This window comes from Bos javanicus, chromosome 11 (genome assembly GCF_032452875.1).
Source record: "Bos javanicus breed banteng chromosome 11, ARS-OSU_banteng_1.0, whole genome shotgun sequence".
Classification (NCBI taxonomy): Eukaryota; Metazoa; Chordata; class Mammalia; order Artiodactyla; family Bovidae; genus Bos; species Bos javanicus.
This window is the reverse complement of record NC_083878.1, coordinates 33,800,732-33,827,577: the sequence shown is the minus strand read 5'-3', so window position 1 is coordinate 33,827,577 and position 26,846 is coordinate 33,800,732.

Sequence of the window (26,846 nt, the reverse complement as noted above, 5' to 3'; positions counted from 1 at the left end):
ATTGGGAAGATCCCCTGGAGAAGGAAACAGCTACTCACTCCAGTATTCTGGCCTGGAGAATTCCATAGACTATATAGTCCATGGGGTTGCAAAAAGCTGGACACGACTGAGGGGCTTTCACTTTCTCTAGTTCAGGGGAAATTTGCCAAACTCTAGAGCAGCAAATCTAGCTCTGGATATTTTTCAACTCTTTTGTCTTAGGTCTATTCCACAGTTTTTGAAACTGTGTAGTTTTTGAAACAGTTTTTGAGGTTAAGTAATTGGATTCTTTTAATCTCTATGCTTTGCTTTGTCATCTCTTCTTCTGGAGAATCTGATTGTTACTTGAATGATGGTGGAGAGAAGGGCAGAAGAAATTGCTCATAGAAATTCTGAATAGAAAAATAATAACATACAATAAAAATGATTTTTTTTTCATTCTACATAATTTTTGACAACATCCCTTTCATCTCTATTTCTCAGTGAGATGAATTCTCAGCATAAAGCTTTTGGGCAACATTTCAGTTACCTCATATCTGAAAAGGAGATAATTCCAGAAATTAACTGATCAGCTCATGATAAACATTAAATAAGATGATGCTTAAAATCAGAATTTCAAGTTTCAAGCACAGAAGTAAAGTTATTAATGTCAGCTACTATTATTAGCTAATATTTTAGAAGCTATTTCCCATCTCAATTCTTTATAATTTTTTGGATACTTAATCTTGCTAATTACTTCAAGGGTTCAATAATGCTAGTTGGATGGACAGATGAATGAATGAATGAATTACCATTATATATTAATATTATCATTAAGCTCTACTAATTTAATATCCAAGATATTTTACAATTTCTTTTTTAAATATTTAAAGCCTTATACTTGTGAATCATTATCATTTACTCACAAATCTGCCATTTGGCATAGGAGAAAATTGTAATTGAGTCCATTTTGCCTGTGGTAAAACTTAGCAGATGCAAGCTCAATCCCTCTGTCATGAAGACTCCCTGGTGGAGGAGATGGCAACCCACTCCAGTATTCTTGCCTGAGAAATCCCATGAATAGAGAAGCCTGGCAGGCTGCAGTCCATGGGGTCGCAAAGAGCTGGACACAACTGAGAAACTGAGCACACACGTGCAAAACTCATACGTCTTCTTTTCTGAAGGACAATTAATGATGAATAGGAAAATGTTACATGCCAAAGAGTCTGTTCTAAAAAGCTTAAGGAAGAATCTTTAAATCTGAAAATAATTCTCAGGCAACATTTCAAAGTGAAAAACCATTCACTTTGACACTGCAGACCTGACTTTTGCAGCCCTTAAAATGATTCAACAACTGATATTTGGCCTAGATATCTTTGTATGATTTGTTTTTAAGAGTGCCATGGATAAGAATATTTACTATGAAAAAGAGGAATCCTCAGGTAATTATGTCTATTTAACTTTTATAGAAAAATCTGTTATGGCATTGTACTTATTTTAATATATTTACTTGTTTTCTATCCCTGCCTTATCAAATAATTTCTGGAGCCTATTATACAGAGTAAAGTAAGCCAGAAAGAAAAACACCAATACAGTATACTAACGCATATACATGGAATTTAGAAAGATGGTAACAATAACCCTGTATACAAGACAGCAAAAGAGACACTGATGTATAGAACAGTCTTGTGGACTCTGTGGGAGAGGGAGAGGGTGGGATGATTTGGGAGAATGGCATTGAAATATGTATAATATCATATATGAAACGAGCCACCAGTCCAGGTTCGATGCATGATACTGGATGTTTGGGGCTGGTGCACTGGGACGACCCAGAGGGATGGTATGGGGAGGGAGGAGGGAGGAGGGTTCAGGATGGGGAACACATGAATGCCTGTGGCAGATTCATTTTGATATATGGCAAAACCAATACAATATTGTAAAGTTAAAAAAATTAAAAAAATAAAAATAAAAACAACTCCTTCAAAATAATATATGAGGATAAATGTAGCATGATTGAAATATCTGATACAAAGTATGGAAAAAGAAGCAGTAGATTAAGTACTAATTCTACTATCAAACGGCTGTTTAAATGTTTGAAAATCATCACTTTAGCTAACAGAACCTCTGTTTTTATATTTTTAAATGACTGAACTAGTTAGTATAATCTTAATTCCAGCTAATAGAAAAGATCACTGAAATTAGATTAAACAAATGTAGGGAATTTAGTTGTTCAGATCAGATCAGATCAGTCGCTCAGTTGTGTCCGACTCTTTGCGACCCCATGAATCTCAGCACGCCAGGCCTCCCTGTCCATCACCAACTCCCGGAGTTCACTCAGACTCACGTCCATCGAGTCAGCGATGCCATCCAGCCATCTCATCCTCTGTTGTCCCCTTCTCCTCCTGCCCTCAATCCCTCCCAGCATCAGAGTCTTTTCCAATGAGTCAACTCTTCGCATGAGGTGGCCAAAGTACTGGAGTTTCAGCTTTAGCATCATTCCTTCCAAAGAAATCCCAGGACTGATCTTCAGAATGGACTGGTTGGATCTCCTTGCAGTCCAAGGGACTCTCAAGAGGCTTCTCCAACACCACAGTTCAAAAGCATCAATTCTTTGGTGCTCAGCCTTCTTCACAGTCCAACTCTCACATCCATACATGACCACAGGAAAAACCATAGCCTTGACTAGACAGACCTTTGTTGGCAAAGTAATGTCTCTGCTTTTGAATATGCTATCTAGGTTGGTCATAACTTTAGTTGTTCACATACCTGTAAATTTCACATTTGGCATAGAGCTTCAGATGAGGCTTTTTTTAAACAGTTAAACAATGGCATGTAGCAGTAGTTTTCTTGCCTCTTATGAAATTAAGGGTAAAACTGATACCCTTGCCTCCAGTGAAGTGGTTTTATCTGTTTGGGTGTCCTCATAGACTCATAGTGGCAAAATACATTTTAGACACTCATCTTCTCATACTGTATTCTTAGAATAGACATTTTTTTTTCCTCTGGAATCTAGACAGTTTCTTTGGACTCAAACAGTAATTCTAATCATATTTTTGTAGTAATCTTTTTTGCCTACCTGTGGTGGATTAAAGAAGATCACAAGTACTTTGAAAGCAAGTTTTGGGAGTCTGTGATGGACAGGGAAGCCTGTCATGCTGCAGAGCATGCGGGCATCAAAGAGTTGGACATGACTGAGTGACTGAACTGAACTGAACAAATAAGTACTTTGACATTGCTTCCACTGAAAAATGAGATTTATGTCCTTGTTCCTTAAATCGGCAGTAGAATCTCTGTGGCTCCTTTGACCAATAGAATTGTACAAGTGAAACTGACCCAAGTTCTGGTACCAGTCAAGAAAATACTGGCAGTTGCCATTTCTTATGACTTGTAATACTCATTCTTAGATCCAGCTGCCATACTATAAGTAAGCCCAACTAGCAAAGGTCCACATGAAGAGGACTTGAGGGCTGCTGACAGCCTTGACTGAGCTACCAGACAATGCCCAACAACAACTTTGCCACAAAATTGGGAAATTATTTTGGAAGTGGATCCTTCAGCCTTAATTGATATGTCCCAGCTACTGTTGTATGGAACAATTAAAGCCATCCATTATGTACTTTACCTACTTTCAGATCTGTGACCAAAATAAATTATTGTGTTTCTCTAAACACCAGTGGGTTTTGGACAGGTTTGTGTTATGGCAATTCACTAGAACATCACTCTGTCAATAACATAAACTTCAATTTTTTTCCTAATTGTATATGTTTCCTCCTGATATATGATGCAATAACTTCCCTGAGTGGTGTTTGAATAGCATTTTCACTGTCAACTTCAACATTTATTGATATAATGTTTGATAATATTAGCTTATTTTATTTTCAATGGAAGAAACCAAGAGATTTATTTTTATGTTCACTATGTTTGCTTCAAAATGACTTTGTTGTACTTTGTACTTGCATCTATTGTTCAAATGTATAGAATGAAACATAAGAATTGAATGATTTTTACACAGCATGTAATTCAGGTTGCCTCTATAATATGTGGGATCCTGGACAAAACTTTCTGTGGCAGTCTTATCTACATAAACAGTTTGAGCATCTAAACTAATGTCTTCAGCACCATACTGTTGACACAATCTTGCATGATATTGTGAAGAGATATTTTGCTGCTAAGGTTAAACTGGCTACAAGGCCCTAGGACAATATCAAAGGCATGAGTCTTCAAGTTTCCAGGAGTATTTGACCAATTCACACATGAGGGAAGGATTGAGGAGCTCTCCAAGGCCCACATGGACCCCAGGTGACATCTGGGAAATACTATCCAGATGACACCAACAGCCTATTCTATCCCAGACAACAGAGGCGAGCTCAGAAAATTTCAAGGAAGATATTCTAAATCATGGCCTCCCAGGGGCATAGGACCTCAGGCAGAGGTCCCACTAGCCCATGTCTCAGAGCAGAACATATATTCTTCCTTTGAAAGACTGTGTGGAAGTATGGATTCTGTCGCTTTCTTTCATTTTATATAGCTTTCTATTCTGTCAAGTCATTGAAGAATTACCTGGTCTTGGTAGTGTCATGTCTTGTAAATCCTGATTGATCTGTCATTTTAAAAAATACTTAAGGGAAATTATTCTATTCACCTATGTAAAATATGGTCTTTTGAATGTATTCACTTTACTTAAAATAAAATAACATATATACAAAAGTATTAGATAAGCAACCATAAAAAATGATCTGAAACCTTCTGTAATATTACGTTATTACAACACATAACAATAATGATTGTTATTTTGCAACAAACCAATATTCCACCCAAGAACATGCAGGAACAGATGTATATTAACCTGGCCTGGCATTAACTGAGCCTGGAACTAAAGAATGGCGCAGTGTCCCTGTTTATGCAAGTTGGAAGAGAGATGTATGTTCAAACCTAAGATTAAAAAAATCATTAGAGAGCCATAAACTTCTAACCATTGACCATGCATATACAAGCCATTTAAAAGTGTGAGCAGAGATAGCAAAGCATATTTATTTCAAGGATTATGTTAACATGAGTAAACTTTCTGGTACAATTAGTGCATTTATATTATTCAAATAGTTAATATTGGTAACTGGGATATATGGAGGACCATGTCTATTAACATTAAAAATTACTAACATATATATATTTAAAAATTCAAGCTAAACAACTGCGTATTGTCCTATACCCCTTTACAATTTTCAGAATTTAATCTGAATTATGCTGCAAAGTATAATATCAGATACTATCAGACTCTAAAAAGACTGTTAATCCCCTTGATATGTTGAAGGGCATTAGCTTGAAAAATCTGCTACTTGTCCTAATCTTTCCACTTGAAGTTCTTGAACAGGGAACACAGACATCTCTACAAAACATCTTTCAGAGAGAAAATTCAACAAACCATAAAAATAATCTAAGGTCAGGAGTTCTCATTTCTTTTCTAAGTTTCATTACAAACATTGATAAAAATGATTCAATCCCGGAAGTATTTGTGCCTGAGCAAAATGTTGAATTCAGTAGCATTTTGGTTGTGATTTACAACAGCTAATAGGAATTATACTATTTAGATATTTAAGAGGCTTTTCTCATTTTCTACAACAGGTTCAATCATAAATGGCTTAATCAGCCAGAAGACATTACTGAATAAATTGCATTAACTGCATAATGATAGGAAAAAGAGGGCAATATGGAAACAAACTAAACTGCTATTTGAAAGGAACTAAGGTCATTCCCTTTAATTTCTTCGTTGATTTGTTGAAATTGTTGATGCAACCTCAATCGGGTTTTTTGTTCCGTTTACCAGTTTCTCTTAACTTTAGGAAATATATGTATATACTTTTTAAAGACAGATATAAAGGTTACACATATGTTAGAACAGGGATTCCAAAAAACTATGTGAGCTTAGAATTTCAGTTCAGTTCAGTTCAGTTGCTCAGTTATATCTGACTCTTTGTGATCCTATAAACTGCACCATGCCAGGGTTCCATGTCCATCAATAATTCCCGGAGCCTACTAAAATTCATGTCCATTGCATCAGTGATGCCATCCAACCATCTCATCCTCTGTCATCCCCTTCTCCTCTCACCTTCATCTTTCCAATCCTTTGGCCACCTGATGTGAAGAACCAACTCACTGGGTCTGAGTTGGTTCTTCACATCAGGTGGCCAAAGGATTGGAGTTTCAGTTTCAGCATTAGTCCTTCCAATGAATATTCAGAACTGATTCCCTTTAGGATGAACTGGCTGGATCTCCTTTCTGTCCAAAGGACTCTCAAGAGTCTTCTCCAACACCACAGTTCAAAAGCATCAATTCTTCAGCACTCAGCTTTCTTCACAGCCCAACTCTCACATCCATACATGACCACTGGAAAAACCATAGCCTTGACCAGATGGACCTTTGTTGGCAAAGTAGTGTCTCTGCTTTTTAAATTGCACTCATCTCACATGCTAGTAAAGTAATGCTCAAAATTCTCAAAGCCAGGCTTCGGCAATACGTAAACCGTGAACTTTCAGAAGTTCAAGCTGGATTTAGAAAAGGCAGAGGAACCAGAGATCAAATTGCCAACATCTGCTGGATCATCAAAAAAGCAAGAGAGTTCCAGAAAAACATCTATTTCTACTTTATTGACTATGCCAAAGCCTTTGACTGTGTGGATCACAATAAACTGTGGAAAATTCTGAAAGACAGGGGAATACCAGACCACCTGACCTGCCTCTTGAGAAACCTATATGCAGGTCAGGAAGCAACAGTTAGAACTGGACATGGAACAACAGACTGGTTCCAAATAGAAAAAGGAGTATGTCAAGGCTGTATATTGTTACCCTGCTTATTTAACTTCTATGCAGAGTGCATCATGAGAAATGCTGGGCTGGAAGAAGCACAAGCTGGAATCAAGATGGCCAGGAGAAATATCAATAACCTCAGATATGCAGATGATACCACCCTTATGGCAGAAAGTGAAGAGGAACAAAAAAGCCTCTTGATGAAAGTGAAAGAGGAGAGTGAAAAAGTTGGCTTAAAGCACAACATTCAGAAAACGAAGATCATGGCATCTGGTCCCATCACTTCATTGGAAATAGATGGGGAAACAGTGGAAACGGTGTCAGACTTCATTTTTTCGGGCTCCAAAATCACTGCAGATGGTAACTGCAGCCATGAAATTAAAACACACTTACTCCTTGGAAGAAAAGTTATGACCAACCTAAACAGCATATTGAAAAGCAGAGACATTACTTGGCCAACAAAGGTCCATCTGGTCAAGGCTATGGTTTTCCAGTGGTCATGTATGCATGTGAGAGTTGGACTCTGAAGAAAGCTGAGCACTGAAGAATTGATGCTTTTGAACTGTGGTATTGGAGAAGACTCTTGAGAGTCCCTTGGATGCAAGGAGATCCAACCAGTCCATTCTAAAGGAGATCAGTCCTGGGTGTTCTTTGGAAGGAATGATGCTAAAGCTGAAACTCCAGTACTTTGGCCACCTCATGCAAAGAGTTGACTCATTGGAAAAGACTCTGATGCTGGGAGGGATTGTGGACAGGAGGAAAAGGGGATGACAGAGGATGAGATGGCTGGATGGCATCACTGACTCGATGGACGTGAGTTTGAGTGAGCTATGGGAGTTGGTGATGGACAGGGAGGCCTGGAGTGCTGTGATTAATGGGGTTGCAAGGAGTTGGACACGACTGAGTGACTAAACTGAATTGAACTAGGTTGGTCATAGCTTTTCTTCCAAGAAATAAACATCTTTTGATTTCATGGCTGAAGTCACCATCTGCAGTGATTTTGGAGTTCCCAAAATAAGGTCTCTTACTGTTTCAACTGTTTCCCCTTCTATTTGCCATGAAGTGATAGGCCTGGATGCCATAATCTTAGTTTTCTGATTATTGAGTTTTAAGTCAACATTTTCACTCTCCTCTTTCACTTTCATCAAAGACTCTTTAGTTCTTCTTCACTTTCTGCCATAAGGGTGGTGTCATCTGCAGATCCGACGATGCTGATATTTCTACTGGCAATCTTGATTCCAGCTTGTGCTTCATCTAGCCCAACATTTCGCAGGATGTACTCTGCATATAAATTAAATAAGCAGGGTGACAATATACAGCCTTGACATACTCCTTTCTCGATTTGAAACCTGTCTGTTGTACCATGTCCAGTTCTAACTGTTGCTTCTTGACCTGCATACAGATTTCTCAGGAGGCAAGTCAGGTGGTCTTGTATTCCCATCACTTGAAGAATTTTCCACAGTTAATTGTGATCCACACAGACTATGCCACAAGGCTTTGGCATAGTCAATACAGCAGAAGTAGATGTTTTACTGGAACTCTCTTGCTTTTTTAATGATCCAACGGATGTTGACAATTTGATCTCTGGTTCCTCTGCCTTTTTGAAATCCACTTGAACATCTGGAAGTTCACAGTTCTTGTACTGTTGAAGCCTGGCTTAGAGAAGTTTGAGCATTACTTTGCTAGTGTGTGAGATGAGTGCAATTGTGTGGTAGTTTGAACATTCTTTGTCATTGCTTTTCTTTGGGATTGGAATGAAAACTGATATTTTCCAGTCCTGTGGCCACTGCTGTTTTCCAGATTTGCTGGCATATTGAGTGCAGCACTTTTACAGCCTCATCTTTCAGGATTTGAAATAGCTCAACTGGAATTCCACCACCTCCACTAGTTTTGTTCATAGTGATGCTTCCTAAGGCCCACTTGACTTCACATTCCAGGATGTCTGGCTCTAGGTGAGTGATCACACCATCACGATTACTGGGTTGTGAAGATTTTTTTTGTATAGTTCTGTGTATTCTTGCCACCTCTTCTTAATGTCTTCCTCTTACTATTAGGTCCATACCATTTCTGTCCTTTATTGAGCCCATCTTTTCATGAAATGTTCCCTTGGTATCCCTAATTTTCCTGAATAGATCTCTAGTCTTTCTCATTCTATTGTTTTTCTCTATTTCTTTGCATTGATCACTGAGGAAGGCTTTCTTATCTCTCCTTGCTCTTCTTAAGAAATTTGCACTCAAATGGGTTTATCTTTCCTTTTCTCCTTTGCTTTTGTTTCTCTTCTTTTCACAGATATGAATGCCTCCTCAGACAACCATTTTGCCTTTTGCATTTCTTTTTCTTGGGGATGGTCTTGATCCCTGCCTCATGTACAATGTTCCAACCCTTGTCCACAGTTCTTCTGGCACTCTGTCTATCAGATCTAAATCTTGAATCTATTTCTCACTTCCTCTGTATAATCGTAGGGGATTTGATTTAGGTCATACCTGAATGGTCTAGTAGTTTTCCCTACTTTCTTCAATTTAATTCTGAATTTGGCTTTTAAGTCTGAACTCAGCAATAAGAAGTTCATAATCTGAGCCACAGTCAACTCCCTGTCTTGTTTTTATGACTTTTTAGAACTTCTCCTTCTTTGCCTGGAAAGAATATAATCAAAAGCTTCAAGATGGCAGAGGAATAGGACAGGAAGACCACTTTTTCCACCACAAATTCATCAAAAGATCATTTGAATGCTGAGAAACTTCCACAAAACAACTTCTGAACACTGGCAGAGAATACCAGGCACCCAGAAAGGTAGCCAGTTCTCTTCGAAAGGAGGTAGGACAAAATATACAAGACAAAAAGAGAGAAAAGAGTTAGGGATGGAGACCTGTCCTGGGGAGGGAGTCCAGAAGGAGAAGAAGTTTTCACATAGTAGGAAACCCTCTCACAGTTGAGTCTGTGGGGAGTTTTGGAATCTCAGAAGGCAACATATCATAACCAGAAGAAAACAAAACAAAACAAAAGACCTACTGAATACATTCTTATCACAACTGTGGAAAAGAAAAGTTTCCCGAGAAAGGCTCTAACCTAACAAACTAAAGCGCAGCCTGGCCTGCTCACAGAACAAAGGACTGAGTGAATACCAAAAGGAAGCTAGCGACTGTGTACTGTCCCCTCCCCACCTGGAGGCATAGAGGCAGGCTTGAGATGCAAGAGCCAGAAGGCAAGGGGTTGCTATAGTCTCAGCCCCAGAGATGGCATCTTCCACCAACCTGTGAGCTTAGAACTTAGGTCAGGTTAAAACTTCAATATAAGGGACCAAAAAACAAATACAGTATATAGTAAGCATAACATTATTTTCTTTAACACCAGTCATGAACAGGATGATGCCATATTATGGAGAAAGTGAAAAGTAACCAGTTGATAAATATCAATGAAATAAAAGAAGTAACAATCTGCAAGGATAGTTAAGAGTAGACAGAAGAAACATCATCATTCATTTGAAATAGTTTTTGCAGGGAGTAACAGTGGAAAAGTGGCTATAAAGATTCATTTGTGTTTCCAATTTTTAAGCAAAAAAAAGAACATAGAAATCACTTGTTCAAATATTTATTCTTATAAATATGTCTGCAATCCTAAAATGACTTATTCAAAATCACATGGCTTATTTCTAGTAGTGCCAAGCCCATATTCCCAGGTCTTGTGGCTTTTGATGGAACAAGCGTTCTTTGCACCTCACTTTGCTTCTTCTAAAATGAATACCCTACACCTGAATTATTCCTTTCCTCTCTGAAGTTATTTTAACTTTTGTTATTTGATGCTTACGGGTAAAATCATGACCCTCATTTCCCTTAGCTTATTTCTCTAACATTATCTTGCATTACTGTCCCTTTCCACTTTCTGCTTCATCCAAGCTAAATTTTCTTTTGTTTTTCATACTCATAATACAATTTCTCTTCTCTCTTATCTCCAGAAAAAGGCCTTTGTAAATGTTTCTTCTGCTTGGGATACCATTTTCCTTCCTTTTGTTCCATTATCCTCTTAGATTTTACTGTTCCTTTTGATATCATAAAGGAGTAGAATGCTTTTCAGTTCAAAATGCTTTGTCTTCTGGGGTTATAAAATTCTGGAGTGTGCTCTGCATCTCTTTGCTTGAGAGATTTGGTAGTTGTTGTCATAGACTTACTTTTTCTCTTTACCTTTCTCAAAATATTACTAATGGGAAATCCCTCTAAGAAAATTTAGATCACAATATAAATCAGTAAACAAGATGATTACAGATTGTGATGTGTACCATGAATATAATAAAGAAGATAGCAAGCTAGAAGAAGCTATGAAGCCACTTTGTATGCATAATCAAGGAAAGTATTACTGAGGGGATAATAGTCAGCTGAGAGCTGACTTCTGAAGAGGATCCAGCTGTGGAAAGGGCTAAAGGAAGAACACTGCAGACAAAGAAGCAACACATGCACATGTTCCAAGGAGTAAAAGGAATGGCTACATGTAAAACACCAAAGCCCAGTGAGGCTATAGGACACTGTATAGGAGAGTTAGAAGATAGGTTTGGTAAGGTAGCTAGATATCAAAGCACATAGATCATTGTAGGCAGGATAAAGAGTTACCATTTTGTTGTAATCACCAAAAGATGTTAGCATCATATTTTAAACTGCAGAGAACCATCTGTCTTACATTATTTCCTTATTCCAAGAATAGTTCGGATAGGAGTTTAACATTAGTGGACTTAGATGGAGAGAGTAACAGTAAACTATGCAATACATATCAAGAAATTATTATGATAATTCAGTCTGAAAAAAAATTTTAAAGGTAACTACAAAATCATAAAACTTTGAGATGGGAGAGAATTAGAAAGGGAGATATAAATTTAATATATAATGTCATTTTTTACTTCTAGTAACATTTTTATATTTCTTTACATATGAGTACATATCCATACATATGTATCTCTGTGTATATAATAATTGTACCATTCATGTAACTTTATCTATATGAGTAAAGCAATATAAATATGTTTTTACTTCCTAACTGTTTTCTTATTAACATAAAAAATGACATCAGGCGATTCCCAGTTATAAATTTACACAGCCTATATTCTTTCAACTGTTCATTCAAAATATACGACATGTTAGAAGTACTGAATGTAATCATTTTGTGTGGCAGAGGAAATCATTTTAGAATAGAAATTGAATGTGGATAAAACATCTATCTAAATCAGTCAAATAAACATATAGATGGAAGTATTCAGGAAACTCAGGGGAGCATTAAATATTCCTAGTTGTAACTTTACTTTCATTGCCAGAAACTGGTTTTCTATCCATAACCTTATTTTCTGAAACTAAGTATTTTTTTGTCGCTAGCTAATCAGAATGTCAAAGTCAAAATGTCAGTTGCTCAGATATGTCCAATTCTTTGTAACCCATGAACTATAGCTCACCAGGCTCCTCTCCATGGAATTCTCCAGACAAGAATACTGGAGTAGGTAGTCATACCCTTCTCAAGGGATCTTCCTGACCCAAAGATCGAACCCCTGTCTCCCACATAGCAGGAAGATTCTTTACTATCTGAGCCATCAGGGAAGCCCCAATCAGAGTACAGGAGAGCATTACATGATCATGGTAATTTCAATCATAACAGGTAATAGTCATTGAAATGCTCATAAGACCATATGCTGTAAAGAAGACAATCATACCTAATTGTCTTCACTTTTGATTGTCTCCTTGCATTATTTATGTACTGGTTTTGGAGAACAGTTTGTTAATACAAAACTATGGAAGGAAAATGCAGTTTCTTCTTAGAGAAATATCAGGGTCAGTGGTGTTATTAAGCCACAATGGAGCAAGCCACAAGTTTTGTTTTGATATTCACTTTAGATATTTAGGAAGCAAAGGGCCCATTTACAAAGATATAGAGGTAAAATAGGAGTTTTGTATATGTACTGATATAACTACCAAAAAAATAAATAAAAGACAACCTTCCATTGCGTCATTTTGTTTTGTCTCAAGGTATGTTTTCTTTAGGAATCCTTTGCTAATTTAAATCACTTAAGTTCAGTTCAAGTCAAATCAACAGCAATCAGTGTAGCACTCTGTTCTGCTTTGTGAATCTATGTAAAACTTAGACTACATCGTTATAACAAAATTTATCTCATAAATGTTTGTTTTCCTATTTTTTAGTGTTATAAGATTGCAAGTAAGGAGACTCTGGTTGGATTCCTGGGTCTGGAAGACCTACTGGAGAAGGGATAGACTACCCACTCCACTATTCTTGGTCTTCCCTGGTGGCTCAGCTAGTAAAGAATCTGCCTGCAATGCGGGAGACCTGGGTTCGATCCCTGGGTTGGGAAGATCCCCTGGAGAAGGGTAAAGCTAACCACTCCAATACTCTGGCTTCGAGAATACCACGGACTGTATAGTCCATGGGGTAGCAAAGAGCTGGACTCGACTGAGTGACTTTCTCTTTCACTTTCATCTTGAATCTAAATTGCTCAAGATTAAGGGCTTTTAATCCCCTGTACATCCCACAATGCTTTGCATAGTGAAAAAGCAGAAATTCAATAACTGCTTGTCCATCACCTTGGGGAGGAAACATTATCTCTCTGTTTGATGTAAAAGTTTACCTTCTAATTTCCCCACAGAGAGGCAAAAAAGTGACATTTTCTGAGTCTCTTTTTATTATCTATTTACAGCACTTCAATTTGTGTACTCCAGGATCTCTTCAATATGTCATTCTATCCTATGTCTTTGTTGAACACACCTGCTAAGCTTTCCCTTCTCCAAAAGTCCTCTTTAAGGGAAAATGGGAGAAAAACACTTTTCATGCTGTATTTTTTTATTCAAACATTCAAATTTTATAGCTGTATGACAGAGTTTGTTTAAAGTAAAAGATGTTTTCTTTATTCACAGCAAGTTTTTTTTTTTTTCCTATTTACAGATACACATATACTTGAATGGAAAGATCTCATGAAAAATGGTATGGGAGACTTTAAAAAGTTACCCATACCCTCAACAAGAGAAGCCTTAAAATACTAAAGTTCAGATTTTACTTTAAATAATTCAAATTCAGCTTTTTGAATTATAACGTCTAATAGTCAGCATGTTTTCATTCAGTCATTTCTTGATGTCTAGTACTATTTTACATACCAACTAGATTTTGAAAGAGCATCATAGAAATGGGCTTCAATCTTGATTAGACCTTCCCATAAAGTGGCCAAAGTATTGGAGTTTCAGTTTCAACATCACTCTTTTCAATGATTATTCAGGGTTGATTTTCTATAGGATGGACTGGTTTGATTTCTCAAGAGTTTTCTGCAGCACCACAATTCAAAAGCATCAGTTCTTTGGCACTCAGCTTTCTTTATTGACAAACTCTCACATCTGCACATGAATACAAGAAAAAAGCATAAGTTTGATAATGTGGACCTTTGTCAGAAAAGTGATGTCTCTGCTTTTTAACATGCTGTCTAAGTTTGTCATAGTTTTCCCTCTAAGGAGTAAGCATCTTTTAACTTCATGGCTGCAGTCATCATCCTCAGTCATTTTGGACCTCAAGAATATATATTATGTCATTGCTTCCACTTTTTCCTTCCATTTGCCATGAAGTGATGATGCCAGATGCCATGATCTTAGTTTTTCAAATATTGAGTTTTAAGCCAGCTTTTTCACTCCCCTCCATCACCCTCATCAAGAAGCTCTTTAGTTCATGTTTACTTTCTGCCATTAGAGTGGTATCATATGCATATATGAGGTTGTTGTTATTTCTCTCAGCAGTCTTGATTCCAGCTTGTAATTCATCCAGCCCACCATTTCTCAGGATTTATTCTGCATATAAGTTAAATAAGCAGAATGGCAATGTACAGCCTTGTGTTACTCTTTTCCCAATTTTGAATCAGTCAATGGTTCCAACTACTGCTTATTGACTCCCATACAAGTTTCTCAGGAGAAAGTTAAGTTGGTCTGATACTCCCATCTCTAAGAATTTTCCACAGTTTATTGTGATCCACACAGTCAAATGTTTTAGCATAGTCAATGAAACAGAAGTAGATTTTTTTTTTTTTTTTTGTATTCCCTTGCTTTCTCTATAATCCAATGAATGTTGGCGATTTGATCTCTGGTTCCTCTGCCTTTTCTAAATCCAGCTTGTTCAGTTAAAAGTTCTTGATTCACATACTGTTGAAGCCCAGCTTCAAGGATTTTGAGCATTACCTTGCTAGCATATGAAATGCGTGCAATTGTGCAATAGGTTGAACTTTCTTTAGCATCACTCTTCTTTGGGATGGGAATGAAAACTAATCTGATCTTTTGCAGTCCTGTGGCCACTGCTGAGTTTTCCAAATTTGCTGACCTATTGAATGCAGTAGTTTAATACCACCATCTTTTAGTATTTAAAATAGTTCATCTGGAATTCCATATCCTCCACTATTTTTGTTCTTAGTAATGCTTCCTAAGACCCACTGGACCTCACATTCCAGGATGTACAGCTCTAGGTGAGTGACCACACCACTGTGATTATCCAGGTCATTAAGACCTTTTCTGTATAGCTCTTCTGTATATTCTTGCCTCTTCTTTTTAAGCTCTTCTGTTTCTGTTAGGTCCTTACCATTCCTTTTTTTAAAAAATGTTTTCTATTCTGGGAGCAGCCAGCAAGGCCACCCTGTCTTAAACAGTCTTCTCTATGGATGCCTGCAGCCCAGTCTTCCGCCCCACCTAGCTCCTTACCATTTCTGTCCTTTATCATGCCCATTCTTGCATGAAGTGTTCCCTTGATATCTCCAATTTTGTTGAAGAGATCTCTAGTATTTCCCATTCTGTTTTTCCTTCTATTTTTTTTTTTTTTTTTTTGCATTGTTCATCTAAGAAGGCCTTCTTGTCTCTGTTTGTTATTCTCTGAAATTCTGCATTCACTAGGGTGTATTTTTCCCTTTCTCTCTTGCCTTTTGCTTCTCTTCTTTCCTCAGCTATTTCAAAAGCCTCCAGATAGAGCCATTTTTGCCTCCTTGCATTTCTTTTTCTTTGGGATGTTTTTGGTCACTTTCTGCTGTACCGTGCTATGAGCCTCTGTCCATACTTCTGGCACTCTATCAGATCTAATCCTTTGAATCTACTTGTCATTTCCACTGTATAATCATAAGAGTATTGGTTTAGGTTATATCTAAATGGCCTGGTAGTCTTCCTTACTTTCTTCAATTTAAGCCTGCATTTTGCAATAAGGAGCTAATAATCTGAGCCACAGTCAGCTCCAGGTCTTGTTTTGATAACTATATAGAGTTTCTCTATCTTCAGCCGCAAAGAATATAATTGATCTGGTTTAGGTATTGACTATCTGGTAATGTCCATGTGTAGAGTCATCTCTTGTATTGTTGGAAGAGGGCATTTATGATGATCAGTGTGTCTTCTTGATAAAACTGTTAGCCTTTGCCCTGCTTCATTTTGTACTATAAGGCCAAACTTGCCTATTATTCTGGGTATCCCTTGACTTCCTACTTTTGCATTCCAATCCCCTGTGATGAAAAGTGTATCTTTTCTTGGTGTTAGTGAGACAGTCAATTCTCTAGGCAGGTTGATAAGATGTCTGGGGGTCCCCAAGGACAGAGGGGTCTGGGGTTCTCAAGGAGGAGATAGGGGTCTGGAATTCTCAAGGAGGAAGGAAGGACACTTTTTTCTCTTTATATTCCATAGCCTTAGTCACATACAACGTTTTTATCTTTAAGCCTGGAACTGATGACTACACAACAAACAACTCAGTTTAAACTCTGTACTAAAGATTATATATATCACAATTATATATATATTATTATATATACTACAATTATATATATTACAATCTCCAAACATTCTTTTGATTCATTGTAATAACTAATTTAAAGTGTATAACTCCCTTGGTAACACTAGGGAAGGGGGCACTCTTTCTGCCCCCTTCTGATGTCTGTGTCAGAAGCTTTCTCTGTCTCTTTTATACTTTAATAAAACTTTATTACACAAAAGCCCTGAGTGACCAAGGCTCGTCTCTGGCCCTGGATTGAATTCTTTTCCTCCTGAGGCCAAGAATCCCGGATCTTTCATGGTTCAGCAACAACTTTTCATTAGTTCTAGAAGGTGTTGTAGGTCTTCATAAAGCTGGTCAACTTCAACTTCTTTGACATCAGCGATTGGGGCATAGACTTGTATTACTCTGATGTTGAATGGTTTGCCTTGGAAATAAACCAAGATCATTCTGTAGTTTTTGAGGTTGCACCCTAATACTGCATTTCAGACTCTTTTGTTGACTCTGGGATACTCCTTTTCTTCTAAGGGATTCTTGCCTGTTGGTATCATGGTCATATGAATTAAATTTGCCCATTCCCACCCATTTTACTTCACTTATTCCTAAGATGCCGATGTTCAGTCTTGCTATCTCTTGCTTGACCATGTCCAATTTACCTTGATTCCTGGCCCTAACATTTCAAGTTTGCATGAAATATTGTTCTTTACATTATTGGTCTTTATTTTCACTACAGATGTATCCACAACTGATTGTCATTTCCACTTTGGCCCAGTTGGTTTATTCTTTCTAGAGCTATTATTATCTGCCTTCTGTTCTCCCCAGTAGCATACTCTCCCTATATTATCTGCCCTCTGCTCTCCCCATGGTTTATTCTTTCTGAAGCTATTAGTATATGCCCTCTACCTTCACCTTCTGACCTCAGGGACCCATCTTCTGGTGTCATATTTTTTTGCCTTTTCATACTGTTCATGGAATTCTCCTGGCAAGAAGAACTGAAACTACTGAAGTAGTTTGCCTTTTCCTTCTCCAGGGGACCACCATTTGTCAGAACTCTTCACTATGACCTGTCCATCTTGATTGGCCCTGCATGGCAAGGTTCATGGCTTACTTGAGTTACTCAATCTCCTTGCCCACGACAAAGCTGTGATCTGTGAAGGCTAAAATGATTTTTACATGCCTGAAAGAACTAGGCTTGTACTGTGTGTTTGGTCTCTGTTAATCATATATTCCTTTACAGAAAGATTTCATGGAAAAAAGACCGACAAAATTACCTAGACAGTAAGAATTGGGACAAAATGTCATGAATGAATGCAACTTCTAAAAAATCAAATAGGCCTAATCCAGTTGAGGTTTTAACAGCTTTCCATCTTGGTGGAGGTTTAATTTGTAATCTTTTCACTTCAGTGTCTGTCAAAATTAGCTGTCGATCACAGTGCAACAGTCAGTTTTGCAGAATAGAAATTACTTACTTGACAGTCAGATTCATCTTTCTTTACTCTTTTCTGAGTTCCACTCTAGTGAATGATTCCTCTTTTGCTTAACATCCATGTCATCCAAGTTGTGATTGAGATTTCCAGTGGGACTGGTTGTGAATAAAGGCAGACAACTGTAGCAGATTACCATCTTAAATAACAATAGAACCCTGGGCTCCCAGATGGGTCTGTGTACTTGTGGTAAAAGAGGAATTAGTTGGAACATAGGAGCATGCATTTGGATGGGAAGAAAATAATATGTCTTTCTTATTAGGCTAACCCTAGATATCAGGCTCATACATACTAACAAACAACCCATCTACCTACAATGCTGTCCTGCTGTCTTGGGAAGAATCAGCAGTCTCCTTTAAAGTAGAATAATAAGAAAGATCTTACGAGAAAGAAATTTAGGAAAATGCTTTCTCAGAGCAAAAATCTTATAAATTGTTTACAGTTGACTCAGAGAAGAGATATTATAAAAGATTTGTTAAGATAGTAATAATAGTAATAATACTGATGGCTAGCATTTTCTGTACATCAAAAATGTGTTATGTTCTTTATATCCATTACATCAGTGAACTTGGAATCAGCAAACATGAATTCTAAGTTGAGCTTTTCCTTTTCAATGACATTAGTGTTCTCATTCTCATCCTATAAAATGTAAACAAAACCTACTCTGTAGACTTCACTGTGCTTCAGTGAGGTTCAAATACATACAACATGTAAAAAATACACAGTGAATGTTAAAGCACATCAATAAAAATGAATCATTATTATATTATGTTTCAAGCAGTTAGGTATAAATTCCAGAGAAAAGGAAACTGTATGTCTCAAATACTGTCCTCCAAATAGTCCTTTTTAATACTAACTATAACAAAAACACCATCAGAGTATTCACTCATTATTTCAAGGGTTTCTTCTTCTGCAATGCTCAGTGTCTCTACTGTAGGTAATTAGAGTTCTCTAAAGATCTGCAGGATCTACCTTTGCAGGATAAAGATGTTTTGCCTTTGTCAATCTTTAAGTTAGTATATTATCCCTTATAGAGATTATCATGTGAAGGCCATATTTTGATAGTGGTTTTTTAATTCACAAATGAAAATAGATTAAGGCATGAACATTGTTGTTTTAGGAATTTAGCTGGGTATAAATATCAATACTTATATCTTTGTCTAAGATATTGCACACACATACACATATTCCCTTGGACTTCCCTGGTGGCTCAGACGATAAAGAGTCTGCCTGCGGTGCTGGAGACCAGGTTCAATCCCTGGGTTGGGAAGATCCCCTGGAGAAGGAAATGGAAATCCACTCCAGTATTCTTGCCTGGAGAATTCGATGGACAGAGGATCCTGGCAGGCTACAGTTCATGGGGTCGCAAAGAGTTGGACATGACTGAGCGAATTTCACTTTCACTTACTGTCATTTCTCTAAATAACCTGCTGAAAAAAATTCAGATTTTCCTTATCAATATCTCTTCAGTTCAGTTTGGTCACTCAGTTGTGTGGTCACGCAGCACACCAGGTCTCCCTGTCCATCACCATCTCCCGGAGTTAACTGCTACTGCTGCTAAGTCACTTCAGTCGTGTCCAACTCTGTGCGACCCCATAGATGGCAGCCCACCAGGCTCCCCCGTCCCTGGGATTCTCCAGGCAAGAACACTGGAGTGGGTTGCCATTTCCTTCTCCAATGCATGAAAGTGAAAAGTGAAAGTGAAGTCACTCAGTCGTATCCGACTCTTAGCAACCCCATGGACTGCAGCCTACCAGGCTCCTCCATCCATGGGATTTTCCAGGCAAGAGTACTGGAGTGGGGTGCCATTGCCTTCACTGACAACCAAAAATAAAATTTAGCCTGGAAATTACTTTTCCTTCAAATTAAATGCATCTAATCTAATTATATATTTGTATCTTTAGAAATATCTCTTGTTTTTATCCTCTGGTTATTTGTGACATCTTTTATTGTCCAAAACATTTTATTATAGAAAGAAGGAAGCTAAAAGAAGTTTCATGACTTTCCACTATGTTCATTCAAATACTTAGTCATCTTTTACCACTGTTATATTTTAAAAGGATGGTGATATGCTGCTTTCTCAATTTATCCCACTGTAATAAGCACCAATTAATAAATCAGATGGCCTAATCTCAATGGTCAGCTTCCCCTCCAACTTTCTCCAGTACTTTTCTACTAGCTTATCCCAGCACTTAAAAACTCTCCTGCTTTTGAGTTCAAGTTTTCTCCCCTACTGCAACAGTCTTAGAGTCTTCCTTGTCAGTGTAACTTATCCAAGGCACTTTTCGTCAATAAAAGAAACCATTTGAAAGTGTTTAGTGGACATATCTCAGTTGCAGCTGCCCAGTCTCTAAATCCCTTCTGCTTGGGGAAATCTCTAGAAAGAAAGACAAAATTTTATCTCCCACTACAAAAACTGAAAAGGATTGGGGGTTGTCTTCTAGGTCCTGGGCAGCTGAAATGTGAGTCTCTGACCCTAACTTGCCTTGAGCTATGCCTTATTGGGATTTTGACTCTCTAACGGTTTGTGCAAATATGCAGGATCCAGTCTGGAAATTATTCCAGGAGCAGTGGTAGTAAAGGCTGAACTTTGTCTGGAGCAGCAGAACCACTAGTAACATGGTGACCACTGCTTTCCCCACTGCTCTCGACTGTGCTCCTGAAGGAAGACGGGACTTTGGCAATTGTTCTGGGTGCCCAATCTCGTTCAGCTCAGTTCAGTTCAGTTGCTTAGTCATGTCCGACTCTTTGCGACCCCATGAATCTCAGCACGCCAGGCCTCCCTGTCCATCACCAACTCCCAGGGTTCACTGAGAGTCACGTCCATTGAGTCAGTGATGCCATCCAGCCATCTCATCCTCTGTTGTCCCCTTCTCCTCCTGCCCCCAATCCCTCCCAGCATCAGAGTCTTTTCCAATGAGTCAACTCTTCACATGAGGTGGCCAAAGTACTGGAGTTTCAGCTTTAGCATCATTCCTTCCAAAGAAATCCCAGGGCTGATCTCCTTCAGAATGGACTGATTGGATCTCCTTGCAGTCCAAGGGACTCTCAAGAGTCTTCTCCAACACCACACTTCAAAAGCATCAATTCTTCAGCGCTCAGCCTTCTTCACAGTCCAACTCTCATATCCATACATAACACAGGAAAAACCATAGCCTTGAGAAGACGGACCTTTGTTGGCAAAGTAATGTCTCTACTTTTGAATATACTATCTAGGTTGGTCATAACTTTCCTTCCAAGGAGTAAGCGTCTTTTAATTTCATGGCTGCAGTCACCATCTGCAGTGGTTTTGGAGCCTAGAAAAATCAAGTCTGACACTGTTTCCACTGTTTCCCCATCTGTTTGCCATGAAGTGATGGGACCGGATGCCATGATCTTCGTTTTCTGAATGTTGAGCTTTAAGCCAACTTTTTGACCCTCCACTTTCAAGAGAGAGGCTTTTTAGTTCCTCTTCACTTTCTGCCATAAGAATGGTGTCATCTGCATATCTGAGGTTATTGATATATCTCCTGTCAATCTTGATTCCAGCTTGTGTTTCTTCCAGTCCAGCGTTTCTCATGATGCACTCTGCATAGAAGTTAAATAAGCAGGGTGACAATATACAGCCTTGACGTACTCTTTTTCCTATTTGGAACCAGTCTGTTGTTCCATGTCCAGTTCTAACTGTTGCTTCCTGACCTGCATACAGATTTCTCAAGAGGCAGGTCAGGTGGTCTGGTATTCCCATCTCTTTCAGAATTTTCCACAGTTTATTGTGATCCACACAGTCAAAGGCTTTGGCATGGTCAATAAAGCAGAAATAGATGTTTTTCTGGAACTCTCTTGCTTTTTCCATGATCCAGCGGATGTTGGCAATTTGATCTCTGGTTCCTCTGCCTTTTCTAAAACCAGCTTGAACATCTGGAAGTTCAAGGTTCACGTATTGCTGAAGCCTGGCTTGGAGAATTTTGAGCATTACTTTACTAGCATGTGAGATGAGTGCAATCGTGTGGTAGTTTAAGCATTCTTTGGCATTGCCTTTCTTTGGGATTGGAATGAAAACTGACCTTTTCCAGTCCTATGGCCACTGCTGAGTTTTCCAGATTTGCTGGCATATTGAGTACAGCACTTTCACAGGATCATCTTTCAGGATTTGAAACTTTTTGAGTCTGATTCTTCAACATCCCACCAACTTTGTGCAATTTCAAGTGCTTTTCAAATATGTTCAATTCTTTCCCAATTGTCCAGTCTATTCATTTTATATATCATAACTAAAGACAAAGCTAATAGAGATGACCAAAGCAGTATATACCAAAGTTGTTACATGAGATACAACAGATAGATGATTGGAAAACCCTAACTTTACTTCTCATTCTGCAATCTCCAGTTGTATATGGAACAGATCATTAGGTGAGCCCCTTTATCTCTTAAACCTTCAGGGTTTTTTTTTTTTTTTAACCTGAAAAATAATGAGAAAGTACAGGATTCCTTCAACCCCTAATGTTCTTAGAAGGAAAATCAGTCACATCATTATAGAAATAGTATTAATAGGAGGTTCAAAGTGGGAGAAGTAATGAAGTGAGTTCAAATGGACAAAAAAATTTCAAACCAAAAATTTTCTAGCATGTACTCATATATTTTATTAGATGTTTACTCAGTCACTTTCTGTGTATATATGCAAGAAGTTTTGTAAAATAAAAACAGACGTTATTTATAGATTACATTTGTTGAACTATGTTATAGCAGTAAAAGGAGAGGCTATAATTTAGGGGAGATGCCCTGGCAGTGGCAGTAGAGGCTGTATTCATGGTTCCAATTATTAATCAATCAACTTGTTGTTAAAAGCCTGTCACCAGTAAGACATTATGCAATGGGTGAGACAAGAAGATAATGCAGTGTTCTCCCTGCCCTTAATAAATAAATAAATGGTGGCAAATGCTACGAGTCAAATCCCAAGTGTATCTCCCTTTTAGTCTCTGTGCCTTCAAAGAGAGGAGACCTGACTCTCTTCCTGCCTCCTCCTATGCCCTGATACAAAAATATCAGATGAACACATAGATGTGCATTTCTGGTGTGATATATTGATCCAGAGCATGAGTCTGGCATTTACAGACAAAGATTTAAGTCTTGATCTCACAAACTTATGACTTTAAGCCATTTATCTTCGTAAATGTCAGTTTCCTCACCTAACAAAAAGAAATGTCTGACATGTATATGCTGACATATTTAAAATAGATAACCAACAGGGACCTACTATATAGCACAGGGAACTCTGATCGATATTGTGTAACAGCCTATCTGGGGAAAATCTGAGAAGGAATGGATATACCTACATGTTTAACTGAATCATTTTGCTGTACATCTGAAACTAACACAACATTGTTAATCAACTATGTTGTTGTTTCTGTTGTTGTTTAGTCACTAAGTCATGTCCAACCCTTTTGTGACCCCCATGGAATATAGCCCACCAGGCTCCTTTGTTCATGGGATTTCCCAGGCAGGAATATAGGAGAAGGTTGCTGTCTTCCCGACCCAGGGGCTAAACCCATGTCTCCTGCACTGGCAGGTGGATTCTTTACCACTGAGCCACCACATAAACCCATTAATCAGTTATACTCTAATATAAAGCAAAAAGCTTTAAAAAATAAACGATAATCATATTTAGTGTCTAGGATTGTGCAGATCAAATGTAATAATGCATGTGAAGGACAAAGTCCTTCATATTCATGAATGCTCAGTGAATGACTTAATATTATGATTTTTCATTATTTATAAATTTTTAAATCATTCCTATGACTCATTAGGTAACATAAGTTGAGAGTGTCATAAAATTAGAAATAAGCTCCTAAGGGCTTATGGGAAAATTGAAGAACAGCAAATCTTGCTTGAAGGTTAGGAAATATAGATCCTGTGTGGATGCAGGTAGCAAGAAGTGGAGGATGAGAGGGAAATTTCTGATCCTGAGATTTATATATATTTTAGAACTCCCATGGCACCCCACTCCAGTACTCTTGCCTGGAAAATCCCATGGACAGAACAGCTTGGTAGGGTGCAGTCCATGGGGTCGCGAAGAGTCGGACACGACTGAGCGACTTCACTTTCACTTTAGAACTCCCTACCCACTCAAGTCTGAGCTCAAAGAAGTAGAAATTTTACAACTAAATCAACATACACTGTTACCTAGGAAACCAAGTCACACAGCACATTTAACAGGCATCAGGTTTTTTAAAAAGTTTGAAGTGTGTTTCCCAAACTTAGAAAAAGAGCTGTAGGACTTAGATATATGACTTCTCACGTGTATTTCAAGGAGAAAAATATGAGAACTTATCTTTGCCTTCATATATATATATATATATATATATGTATATATGTATATATACATATATATGTATAAATTGCTACAAAGTAGTGGAACTCATTGATTTAACATTAATAAAAGAAACCAAAAAATTTCAAAACTGGCTGTCTTTAAAGTAAGTGAAACTAAGAACTGGAAAGCTGTAAGAAACTAAGAAATAACTCTTGCACACCTCTCCCTTCCTTTCTCTCTCTTTCTCTTGTTCTTCCTTATACTTTTCTGCTTTAGTTGCACATGTGTTCATTCTCTATAATGAATTGGCTTTATCTCCATTTCCATGCATAAAGCAGCTCCTCCCCACCTGTGCTTATCAGGTTTGCATAACTCAAGTCCAAGCAAACAACACAGTTGAATTAAAATCTTTCTCACTTCATATTCCCAGAAAAGAGAATCTCAATATAGCTTGGCTTAGAGCAGTCATCTCTCCCTGATTAGCTATTGCCAGGAAGCAGAACTCTGTAGGACAACCCTAGTTTTGCTATTTTTTATTTTTCTGGGATGTACCAATAGTGGGAGGTTGGGAGGATATGTTCTCAGAGGAAAAGGTATTACTAGGACTTGGTGGGCACCACAAATGATGCTTACTTTTGTAACTTGATTAGAATAATTGCATTTTTAATCATGTCAGGATATCAGGAAGAAATTCAACAAATGTCCAAATGACAACAATTTTTGACACAAAAGAGTTCTAAATATAGCTGAGAAGATTAAGACAGTTTACAGGAGTAACTTATGAGTCTTCACAATTAAAACGAGAGTAAGCGTTAAAGAGAAAAAAATGATACTTTAAAAAAAATCAGAAAATACAAAGCTTTCATGATCTCTTGCCCACTTTACCCTTACAGTTAGTATAGTTAATGTGAACCTTCTGCTGATCCAACAATACTTTAAAAAATAAGGAATTTAATGTAAATTCTGTACCTATTTTAGGACTCTGGACATTGAAAATTGAATTATGCTGACTCACTTAAAAAAGCTAAGTGGAAAGTCTTCCTTGGGGATATATGTAAAGAGAAGTTCCCTCAAGTCCATGAAAATCAATCAAAAGTGAAAAGAAATTAGATTAAATTTAGGAAGTATTTACTTTTCATTGTTGTTCAGTTGCTCAGTCATGTCTGACTCTTTGCAGACCCATGGACTACAGCATACCAGGCAGGCTTCCCTGTCTTTCACCATCTCCCAAAGTTTGCTCAAACTAATGTCCATTGAGTTGGTGATACCATCCAATTATGTCATCCTGTTGTCCCCTTCTCCTGACTTCAATCTTTCCCAACATCATGGCCATTTCCAATGAGTCGACTCTTCCCACTAGGTGGCCAAATACTGGAGCTTCAGCTTCAGCATCAGTCCTTCTAATGAATACTCAAAGTTGATTTCCTTCAGGATTGACTGATCTCCTTGCAGTCCAAGGGACTCTCAAGAATCTTCTCCAGTACCACAGTTGAAAAGCATCAATTCTTCGACACTCAGCCTTCTTTAAGATCCAAATCTAACATTCATACATGACTACTGGAAAAACCATAACTTTGACTAGATGGACCTTTGTCAGCAAAGTAATGTCTCTGCTATTTAATATGTTGTCTAAGTTGTCCATAGCTTTTCTTCCAAGGAGCAAACATCTTTTAATTTCATGGCTGAAGTCATGCAGTGATCTGGAGTCTGCAGTGATTTGGAGCCCAAGAAAATAAAGTCTGTCACTGTTTCCATTGTTTTCCCATCTATTTGCCATGAAATGATGGGACCAGATGCCATGATCTTCATTTTTTGAATGTTGAGTTTTAAGCCAACTTTTTCACTCTCCTTTTTCACCCTCATCAAGAGGCTCTTTAGTTCCTCTTTGCTTTCTCCCATAAGGTTGGGGTCATCTGCACATCTAAGGTTGTTGATATTTCTCCCAGCAATCTCTATTCCAGCTAATGTTTCATCCAGCTTGGCATTTTGCATGATGTACTCTTCATATAAGTTAAGTAAGCAGAAGGACACTGTACAGCCTTGACATATTCCTTTTCCAATTTCAAACTAGTTCATTGTTCCACATCTAGTTCTAAATGTTGCTTCTTGACCTGCATGCAGTTTTCTCAGGAGGTATCATAAGAAAAAGTAAAAACTCAATTTTAAAGCAAAACTTTTGCTATTCTAAAAATATAATAATAAGCTTTTACTCAGAAAGGCTTTCTAGGTTCAATTCAATTATAAATTCTCATGTTAAGCATAGTGCATATAAAGTTTGGCAAACATTTGCATTATCTGTCTTATATTTAGTTGGAAGACCAATTAAAATGAAAATAAAATAAACTATATATCTATATCTCCCTGAGCATATATAGAAATGAATTTATTCCCCATTCTGAGAAGAGATTTAGAGGAAACATTTATGTAAAAAATTAGAAAAGTATTGAAGATTATTTCAAAGAATATTTATATTTCCTTGAAATTATTTCTTAATGGGATTTTCAGAACTCTGTGATGCTGAAGATGATCTAAGGCCTAAGATAGTAATATAATCAC